The 11,050-nt window shown below is 38.1% G+C and overlaps 1 protein-coding gene across 3 annotated transcripts in view; it reads right to left on the reverse strand.

Moving 5' to 3' along the window:
* LOC139117328 (transient-receptor-potential-like protein) overlaps positions 1 to 11,050 on the reverse strand; it is an 86,544-nt gene that overhangs the window by 59,881 nt on the left and 15,613 nt on the right. Inside the window, exon 1 of one of the 3 annotated variants that reach the window (XM_070680344.1) lies at positions 5,921 to 6,001. The exons of 1 other annotated variant lie outside the window; for it this stretch is intronic. The gene's annotated coding sequence lies outside the window, so the exon portion shown is untranslated. Of the gene's footprint in view, positions 1 to 5,920; positions 6,002 to 11,050 lie in introns of those variants that run through there. One more of the 3 variants, XM_070680345.1, reaches the window with a different exon arrangement.

The raw sequence follows: 11,050 nt of genomic DNA on the forward strand, positions 1-11,050 counted from the left end.
GTGTCAAAACAGTAGGTCCTAATCATGTTTTTCAAAGTTTGATGAAATCGCTCAAGAGCACCCTGACTTTCTGGATGATAGGCGGATGACCTATACTGTTTAATGCCTAGCTGATCCATTACTTGTTGGAAAATTCCAGACATAAAGTTGGAGCCTTGATCGGACTGGACACATTTAGGGAGGCCAAATAAAGTGAAAAATTTGACTAAAGCTCTCACTATAGTCTTTGTCTTTATGTTTCTCAGTGGTATGGCTTCTGGGAACCGAGTTGATGTACACATAATTGTCAACATGTACTCATTTCCTGATCTTGTTTTTGGTAGGGGCCCAACACAGTCTATTAGTATCCTACTAAATGGTTCTTGAAATGCAGGAATTGGCTGTAAAGGGGCCTTTGGAATGGTCTGATTTGGCTTTCCTACCATTTGACATGTGTGACAAGTTTTACAGAAATGTGCTACATCCTGCCTGAGATTAGGCCAATAAAAGTGACTGAGAATTTTATGATAAGTTTTCCTGACTCCTAAGTGACCAGCCCAGGGCGTTTCATGGGCCAGGCGCAATATTTCAGCACGATAGGGCTTTGGAACCACAATTTGATGTTTTATAGCCCAATCGTCATCAACCAAAACATCTGGAGGTCTCCATTTACGCATGAGAATACCAGATTTTGTATAATAGGAAACAGAGCTATCTGAAGTTTTACCTTCATCATCTACCCTGTCAAACAAACACAAAATATCTGGGTCTTTGTGTTGTTCTGCAATGAGATTTGATCTAGAAAATGTCTGACTTTGGTCAGCAGAAGTTTTACTGGAAGTTTCAAATCCACGAGGGATAACGGAATGATCCGTGTCAAACACCTGACTGAGAAAGGTGTCATTTAAGTCAACATCTGTGACATTATTTTTGAGAGTATTTTGATTCTCGGAAGTTTTCTTTGACATGGCTCGAGTAATGGCACATGATGGGAAAAGGCCGGGAATGTCTTCCTCTATTGGCTCTGGATTTTGATCTAAACTAGGATTATCAGTCACAAGTGGATTAGTAATGACCTTGTCCCCAGCAAGGTCGTTTCCAAGAAGAAGGTGAATCCCTTCAAAAGGCAAAAATGGCCTAATACCTAAAGTCACAGGTCCAGAAACAAAGTCCGAAGACAAATAGACATTATGGAGAGGAACAGGAATAAGTCATTGCAATCTACCCCCTTAATAAGAACTTTAGAACCTGAAAATGACTTTTCAGAAAACGGCAGGGTATCTGCCAACAAAAGAGACTGGGAAGCCCCGGTATCTCTAAAATTTTGACAGGGGTAGCGGAAGAGAAATCACTAGAAAGTGATATAAAACCATCATGAATAAATGGTTCGAAAATACCCATAATGCTATCTTGAGAAGAATTGACCTTGACCTCATTAATTGGGGTTGAGAGGGATTTAACCTCAGAAAATGTGTTACACACATTATTAGACTCTAATTGAGTTGATGAAGAAATAAAGCCGGTGGGCTTAGATCCACTTTGACCACTTTGACCTTCACGTTTTCTTTTCAATTTGAAACACTCTGACATTAAATGGCCGTCTTTCTTACAATAATTACAAGAAAGTGTACCGAACTGTTTGTCAGAAGGAGATTGAGACTTGGGATCTGATGATGTGGGAGTGTTATTTGAACTCTGTGAACTGTTGTCATTTGATTTTCTACTCTCCTTTGAGAAATTCTTGGATGAAAAGGACGAGTTAAATTTACCTGCATTGTTTCTGTATGGAAAAGACTGGGATGATTTGCTGTGAAATGAAGATTGTGGGTCAATGAATAATCATCGGCCAAACGTGCAGCAACCTCCAATGTATCTGCCTTTTGTTCATTGATAAACGTCTTGATGTCACTCCGGATGCACCTTTTAAATTCCTCAATCAAAACAAGTTGTCGTAATTTGTCATAATTCTGACTGACCTTTTCAGAAGAACACCAACGATCAAACAGTTGTTCTTTTGTTCGAGCAAATTCAACATAAGTTTGATCCTTCACCTTCTCACAATCCCTAAATTCTGACGGTAAGCTTCAGGCACCAACTCATAGCCCTTGAGAATTAATTCCTTCACAGAATCATAATTTGAAGCCTGCTCTACTGACAACTGAATGTAAATTTCTCTGGCTTTACCCACCAAAGCACTCTGCAAAAGCATAGACCAGGACTCCTTAGGCCAGTTCAGACTCTGAGCAATTTTCTCAAAATGAAGGAAATATTTATCAACATCCTTTTCTTGGAAAGGGGGAACTAACCTGAAATGCTTAGTGATGTCAAACTTGTCTGAAGGGAAGAATTTTCCTGACTGTCCAAGCTCTAAACGTTTTATTTCTACCTGCAATCGCTGTTCTTCTAATCGCAATTCTTTTTCTCTCTGTCTTTCTTCCATTTCTAATCTTTCCTGCCTTTCTTTTTCTTTCATTTGCAATTCTTTTTCTTTCATTTGTAATTCTTTTTCTTTCTGTCTTTCTTCCATTGCTAACTTTTCACGTGCCAAATCTGCCTGTATTTCTAACTCTAATTTTCTGAGTTCAAAGGAAGACTCAGGTTCATAATCTTTTAGGGCAGACTCCTCAAAATGGCCTGAATCAACTAAATGTTTTGCAATCTTGAACTGTATCTCTCGCTTGCGCATAGATCTTTTGACATCTACTTTAAGGAAATTTGCCAGTGCTATGAGGTTGTCTTTTCTGAGGGAATTAAATGTGTCCTGATCAAGGTCCTCCATAAATTCGTCTGGCTTGAATTCCGCCATGATTAAATTTCGCTGAGTTCACAGTGTAAAGCAGTTTTGAACAGGTAGGCAAAATGTTGTCAAACGGCTCAAATATTCGTATCCCGGACGAGCCCCCAATTTGTTACGTGCAGAGAAAACGAACAAAAGGGTGAACTCAGCAGTTAACGTTTAAACAAAATTTATTACGAAAACAAAACTAATTGCTAAGTCAGGGACAGAGTACAAGCTTTAAAAGTGTACAGACTACTTATCTCAGCTGGGACGGCAAAGCTCCAGTCTCAGAGTTGTAACAGTCAGTCGGATGAATGAACAGTCCTTGGCTTGCAGGCTTGAAGCTGCACAAAGTCCACAGTATAAATCCAGCGTTGACAGTGAAGGTCTTGAAAAGTCTTGAGAATGACTACTGCTGGAGTTTAGTAACACACAAGAGACACGATCCCAAAAGTCTGACTGGAAGCTGAGCACGTCCCTTTTATAAAGGCATATAAGAACAATCTAGAACTTTTATTGACATGCTAATTACTGTTCTAAAATTATCTCCCTTACACAACTAATCAACTTTCCAGAACATTCCAAACATGACTAATTGAATTCAAGGTTGTGAGGTCATTGAGGGTAGTGACCTTGAGAATGTTCTAGACTAATTGAACTCAGGTCATGATGAGTGTGGGGGGAAATGACCTACATAACAATATATATAATATATATATATATATACATATACTATATATATATATATATACAATATATATACTATATACAAATATATATATGTATATATATACACGAAGTATGCGGTTCGTCTAGTCCGATACTAAGTGCTCAGTATAGACATTTGATAATTGGAATAGGGTTGTTACAACTGGTATGTGGACAAAAAATTTTACTTTAGAATTTCACCAGAAATGTTCATCCACTGTACATAGGGGTCTATGATAAAACTGTATATATTTTTTTCCAATGAAAAATTAAACTTGCTATACTTGTGCATATACAGACGTTGAATAATGAACATAATTGTACTTGATTAGAATATGATGATAAACGTTCATATTATGTGTACAAGAATCTGACTTTGGAAATTCACTAAAAATGTTCATATACTATACATGGAAGTCTATGAGGAAACAATGAATAACTTTATTCCCAATACAAAAATGTAAACTTGTGTATTAAATTCTCTCGATTATTAATATTAAAGTACTTGATAGACGTGGGTGGAAAAACAAGGATGTGATCACCAGAAATTCGATTTTGAAATTTCACCGAAATGTAGATTCGATGTACATGGAAGTCTATGAGGAAACTGTGAACATTTTTTTCCAATACAAAAATAGGTAAATCTGTGTATTTATGTACTCTCAATTATTAATATAAATGCACTTGATCGGACTAGGGTGATTACAAATGGATATGTGTGCAAGAAATTTGATTTTAGAATTTGACCGAAATGTTGATATGCTGGTGAGCATGGTGTTGATGTTGAAATGTTGTTGATAGTGAGCATGCGTGCGTGAGTGCTTCACAAACTCTACAACGTTTGGAGCGGTCTCAGTAAAAACAAATGTAACAACTTAGCCGGCTATTGAACCACTCTATTTTAGGAGTGGAGATTTAGCCGAGCGGTTCTCTCTGTGGCCTCTCCGCTAGGAGACTGATGCCGTATGTTAAGGGTTCGAACCCGATTGAAAACTAGCTGTATTCACTATATATGGTAGTTTATAAGAAAACTATGAATAATATTTTTCTAAATCTGTGTATTTATGAAAGTTTGATAATCCTTTTAAAGTACTTAATTAGACTAGGATGTTTAAAGGCTGATATGTATGCAAGAAATTGGATTTTGGAATTTGACCGAAATGTTGATTCACTATACGGTGGAGTCTATGAGAAAACTATGAACGATTTTTTTGTAATGCTAAACTAAATTAATTTGTGCTTTTATGAGTATCTGTTTACTGAAACAAATATGCTTGATTCAAATAGGGTATTTGGAACTTCAGGTGCTGACAACAATTATGATATTGGAATTTCACCTAAAAGTATAATTTCACTTTTCATTGTACTAGTATAGTAATCTATAGGTAATTGTTAAATATTTTTTTCTGACAAAACTTGCTATATCTCTAATATGTTAGTAATAGGAATTGTTCATTGCCCTCAGTGAGCTCGATTTACAATAAGACAAGCCTCAGATTTGTCAAGTCAAAATGTTTATGTGACAGATAATCATACTTTTGCTCATATTTACAGTTAAGTGACTTCAGAGTTTGAAATCATGCAGCGAATCATTTTTATCTCCTAGAATATTTTTGAACACTGAAACTGCCTTTTGACGGGACAGATACTTATGAAAATTAAGTTACCCACTCCTCTGAGCTGTTTGAAAAATACATGACCCCCCCCCCCTTTTGCATTTTTCAAATTTAAGGTGACCCCCTGGATTTTGCGGCCACCCCGGCCGTAATAATGAACGCTCCCTTATGGTTTGCAAGCTGTCATATCCGAGTGATTGACTATGTTATTTGATCTCCTCGGTGACTGCCATTCTGGGCGATGTGAATCGAATTTCCCTATTCTAGGTTCGTTTCATTAACCAGGCAACCAAAATGCTTATGCCTCTTTGTTTTTATGTAATTTTCAGCAAGAGCCGATCAACTCACATAAATGAAAGTATCACTGTCAAGATCAAGTGAGATGGTTTCAAAGTCCCCATACGCATAAAACGTCATTGAACACAAACGCTGCAAGTCAGCCTAAAACGAGTAGCCTCACTGTGTTGAAGTGTTTTCTTTTCATTAGTGAAGAGATAGCTGTTGAGGGCCACGACTGAAAAAGCAACACCTCGGAGTAAAATCCGTTGGTCAGAACGTTGATCATGAAATTCCTTAACTTCCGATCTGTTCGTATAACTGACGGTAATCATGAACGGGTGAAGAAGTTGGTTCTATTATTCATAATTAGGTCGATCATGGACGCAAAGACGATAAGCTTAGACCGCTTAGACAACTCTTTTTATGCTTTATCCATGCATACATCGTTAAAAGAATTGAAGTTTTGATAGAACGAGCTTAATTGGTTACATTGACTCGAATTACTGCAGGATTGTGATTACTAGTACATAACCATTGGATGTGTCATGAGTTTACTCACCGTTACCACCGTCGACGTCAAACAAAGATGTTGTCGGTCAAAGGCGCAGCCATATTGTTTACAGTAAGCGTTGAAGATTCAGGACATGAGATGGCATGATGTAATCCATTCCATTCAATTGACGCACGTAGAGTGAGTGTGGTATGAGAGGAATTTACATGTTTCCCAGTTGCTCAAAAGATCTAGGACACTGTATGATGGAGTAATGTAAGCGTGCACAGCATAAATTAAAATGATGCTGAAACTATTGTATACTCGGGTATATTGATTCACGTACTTTGTGATCTTGAAAATAACAATTACAATTGCTATGTTGCTGTTCTCACAAGATACTGACCGTTTGATCTTGTAAAGGTGAGTTGCTTTTACATGCTGCCATGCTGGGGCGTTGACAGAGAGTTCACACTATGCCACGCTGTTGATCAGCAGCATACACGATGACGTCTTCATTCCAAGTTTACAGTTTATTTCAAGATGTGAGTCAAGTGGAAATTCCACCAATTTTCACTTCTGTATCTAGGGACTGTGTAATCAGTTTGATCTTAAACATTGATATAAAAAATATTTCGTCAATTAAGTGCGAAAATCGTCGCATACTTTTGCTGTCTTTTGGCTATGGTTCTATGTCAATTTTTCTGACCTTTACAAATATGTATTTGGATAGTTCGGTGGAGTTAAAAACCATGGTAAGGTGGAAAGATTTGAACGATAGAGTCGCGGGCCGCTACACTGTTTTGGGCTGCGGAGAACCTTAACAGTGCAAACAATATAAATAGTGTCCTGTCTCAAACAAAAAGGCCGACTTTGTTCCTCGTGATTGTGATACCAAATTTGATATAAATATACAGGCACTTCTCTTATGTGTATTTATATTGAAAAAAAACTGGTGACCGTGAGTTACAGATCATAAATTTACAGATTCAATGACTTATATACAAGGCCATTCATCAAAATTCAAGCTACTAAATTTCATCAGTGTTCCAATTTATGCTGCTCATACATTGCTGAAGATGTGCTGAAAATTTGCTCATTCGCATGGCATGAACGTTTGTAATTAGGCCACACATCAATAGTCAATATGCAAAATTGAACCAGACTTTTCAGATACATTGATTATATACAGGTTTAGTTACTCTGAAAGTGTCATACCAGTACATTGAAATTCTAATTATTAGTACATTTGCATACTTAAAAAAATTATGTAGTAAGGCTGTATATCTATGTGAATGCACAGATTTTACCAGACCTATAAATAAGTACACATATTTAGATCTACTACATTTGAAAGTTTGATGAGAGTGTGTGATATTCTAATCAATACCTAAGTACCATATTTAATGCCATTGTGTAATTTTTTACAGATATAGTATGAATAAGGTGAATGTGATCTGTTTGCACTGCGCAATGTTTATATGTACAGTAGATTAAGTCATACTTCAACAGGGCAAGACACTCATTTTTTATCAACTTGCCCTCAGTGTGTCTCCTTTTTTGACCGCACAGATCAACATATTGTGTGACATCGTAGCCTAACAGTTAGGGCAATGAACTTTGGTGAGCGAACGCTCCAACAGCTAAGCAGCTTTTCATGTGCAAAATCAGCGTACGCTAATTGACCATTTGTATTGTTTACACTGCTTTTTGTCGAAAGCAATCATATGATTCTTTTCATCAACTCTTCATGCAATTTTATGAAAAATCTTATGCAAATGTTTACAATGACATAATATGATTATTATTTGTTGTTGTTTAATTCCATGTTCGCTCACCAGGAAATCGCTGTCGTGATTTGATTGTGGCATCTTATTAATTATCTCACTTCTATATTTATTGATTCTGTATAAGTAGGTCATGTATCAAAGCTGGAACACTGAAATACCTAAAACATTATGAGCATAATTTTAAGCATTTGCATTGCATAACACAGGGAAACTTTGATGAACAGCTTTTTTATATTTACTACTTTTGCTTCAATACCATTTGTCTTTTTATCGGCATATGCATGCACATTTTTCTTACTTTGATTAACACTCAGAATGCACTGTACTATTATATCATTTTGCCTTGTTTCTTCTCTTCACAGATTTCTACGGGGAGGATAACCATTACGTGAAGATAAATTGAAATCATAAAACACATTCACAAACACAAATAAAAGTAAACTCTAATTATCACTCATCAAGTACTCATAGCAGTGCAGAATATCCTTTGCCTTTTGTGTGTCTCATATTTGCAATAAAATAATTACAAAAAACAGTAGCAATCCGAAGCACAGTTAACAGTATTGTGTTATCACTATGATCTTTAAACTTGATTCGTCTGTCCTTAGTCAATATTTATAGTTGTCCAACTTTTATTTAACTGTCAGGGCTCGAAATTAGCGGTAGTCTCGCATCCACAGACTACCAACTTATCCCTGGGGCTACCAAAATCCATGAAATGGTAGCCCACACGGACTACCAAAGCCTTGAACATGAAATTCAGTCAGAACTGAAACTTGGCATGCGATGTCAGTCACTTTGGGATGAGCTGAATGCAGTCAAAGTCAACCCAGCTAGCTAGCTGGACACAGAAAGGCCAGACTATGACTTTGTTATGCAAATTGCAAAGACGACAGATCCAAAGAGAGGGATTTTGCAAACAAAGTTTCAATATCTGAACTGATGTACTTGATTGACAGGCTCTGTAAATGATGGCCAATGAAAAATATAATTTCGCGCGGTTCGATAGTATAGAGAGAAATTGATGTCTTCGTGTTACGTGAATTTGACATGTGGCATTGATAAATAATGTGTGGGCGGGGCTAGGGAGCTATGAATGGAAAGTTAGGAATTATCCTCCGAGGTGACAACTCGCAATACCCAGAATACTAATACAACAGGTGGCAATACATCGACGCCACCGACGTCGCAATAGCGATCTTTCACTAAACGAACGTGGAAGACGGACGAGAACGTCGTGTTTCCACGCATGCAATTGGTCCGCTTTCGTCACATTTGCATGTCTCGTCGCAAATTCTGCAACCCGGTTGGACAGTAGCCTAATTAATTAGTAGCCGACGAGAACTTGTCCGTTCCTTTCGTCGTCTGTCGTCTCATTATAATATTCAGACTCTGCTGTGTGTTACCGCCACGGTAGCGCTTGATTTCTGCCTTACAATCAGAGAGTAGCTTCCCCTTTGACAGATGGATGGCAGGACTGTGAGTGAGTGTCAATATAAATGCACACCTGTCCATCGTGTTCCTGCAATTCTAGGGATTTGTCACTATGAAAGCATGTGGGTGTTACAAGTATTGTAGGCTGCGCAACCAGTTTAACTCGAGTTGTCCCTTGATACATTCACGGCGCCTTTAGTCTTTGAAAATTACGTTGCATATCTATCACTTGTTTTAAATCAAATTTAAAAGAGAAATAAGATGTATTTCTTCATTTCATTGTTCTGGATGCAAACTGGCGAAACTGAGTGTAACGTCATGCCTCAAATGACGTCCAAGAAATAACAGAACACAAGTTATTTATAACAACAACTTTTCCGAGAGGACGTGGATTTATTCCAGGCTCAAAAACATGTGCCCCAACAACAACGAAAACGCATGCGCAAGCTGATACTATTTATCTGCAGGGGTGAACAGGTCTATCTGATGAAGTTCAGTTTTTGTCCATAACGTTACACCTTTCCTTCTTTGCAAAGCATGTGCGCATCTCAGAACACAATGAATACAGAATAATGAAACCATGGAATTTCTCAAATCAAAAATTGTTCCAAATGATTATATGCAAATATTTAAAAGATGAGTCAGTTCTTTAAGCAACATATTCTCTGAGATATGTTGGTGGTGTTGACACACGACCACTGCGTGTTCTAGTCACTCTGCTCTCAACTCTTGGTGGTGACTTTGGTTTTACGGGCGAACTAGACACTGGTACATCTCTGGATTCACATTTCATCTGGCTTCGAACTGGTTGTTTCCATGGAGATGAAGGTACTTGTAGCTGCTCAGGGGTAGTACTCTCTGAAGTACTTGCTTTCTGTGGTTGTACTCGTGGACATGGCAGTAATTGAGGAGAGTCTGGTATGAATGGCTCAGCGGACTTCCTGAGGAATTTACGATTTCTCCTGAACACTCGTCCGTCTTTGATTCTCACACTGTATGACCTTACATCAACCTGTCCTAGTACTTGTGCTTTAATCCATTTTCCGGACTTTTCATGGGTAAGTGGCTTGATGCGTACTATGTCACCTTTCATCAAACTTGACATTTCCTTTGCACCCTGACTGTTGTAGTGTTGGGTTTGCACAAGTTTCCTTTTGTACAGTTGGTCTTTTATACCATCCACTACTTTTGGTTTGAGTAACTTCCTGGCCGTAGGTAGTAGGGTCTTGGTGCGTCTACCAAACAATCGTTGTGCTGGAGAGGCTGTGATACCCTCGCTAGGAGTATTTCTCCAGTCAAGCAATGCAAGGTAAAAGTCTGTTCCGGCCTCTTTAGCTTTCTTCATCAACGTCTTTGCCATTTTCACAGCATTCTCCACCTTACCATTACTCTGGGGGTACTCTGGTGAGCTTGTGATATGTTCAAACTCGTAGGCTTTGGCAAAATCCTGGAACTCCCTTGAGCTATAGGGATTGTTGTCACTGTGTAACTGATCAGGAATACCATGGACTGAAAAGTGTCTCTTGGTCTTCTTGATAATTTCTGTTGCAGTTTTCTCATACAATCGGTCAACTTCGAAGTAGTTTGAGTAGTAATCCACTGTACAAAGGTAGTCTCTACCGTTAAATGTAAATATGTCCGAACCAATCTTCTCCCAGGGTCTCTCTGGAATATCATGGCATATCAGTGGCTCTTTCTGCTGATTTCTTTGGTATGTATTACAGACATCGCATTTGGAGATGCAGTCTGTCAGCTCTGCATTCATTCCCGGCCAATAAACGACTTCTCTGGCTCTCCTCAAACAACTTTGTATACCAAGGTGTGCACTATGTAGCTTTTCTCGTATTTTTGGCCTCAACTTTACGGGTACAACACATCTCAGGCCCTTGAAAATGACCCCATCTTGCACTGCAAGCTCATCTCTGCTGTTGAAGTATACTTGTACTTCTGGTGGTAGGTCAGTCTTCTGATCTGG

Source organism: Ptychodera flava, chromosome 18 (genome assembly GCF_041260155.1).
Source record: "Ptychodera flava strain L36383 chromosome 18, AS_Pfla_20210202, whole genome shotgun sequence".
In the NCBI taxonomy this organism is placed as follows: domain Eukaryota; kingdom Metazoa; phylum Hemichordata; class Enteropneusta; family Ptychoderidae; genus Ptychodera; species Ptychodera flava.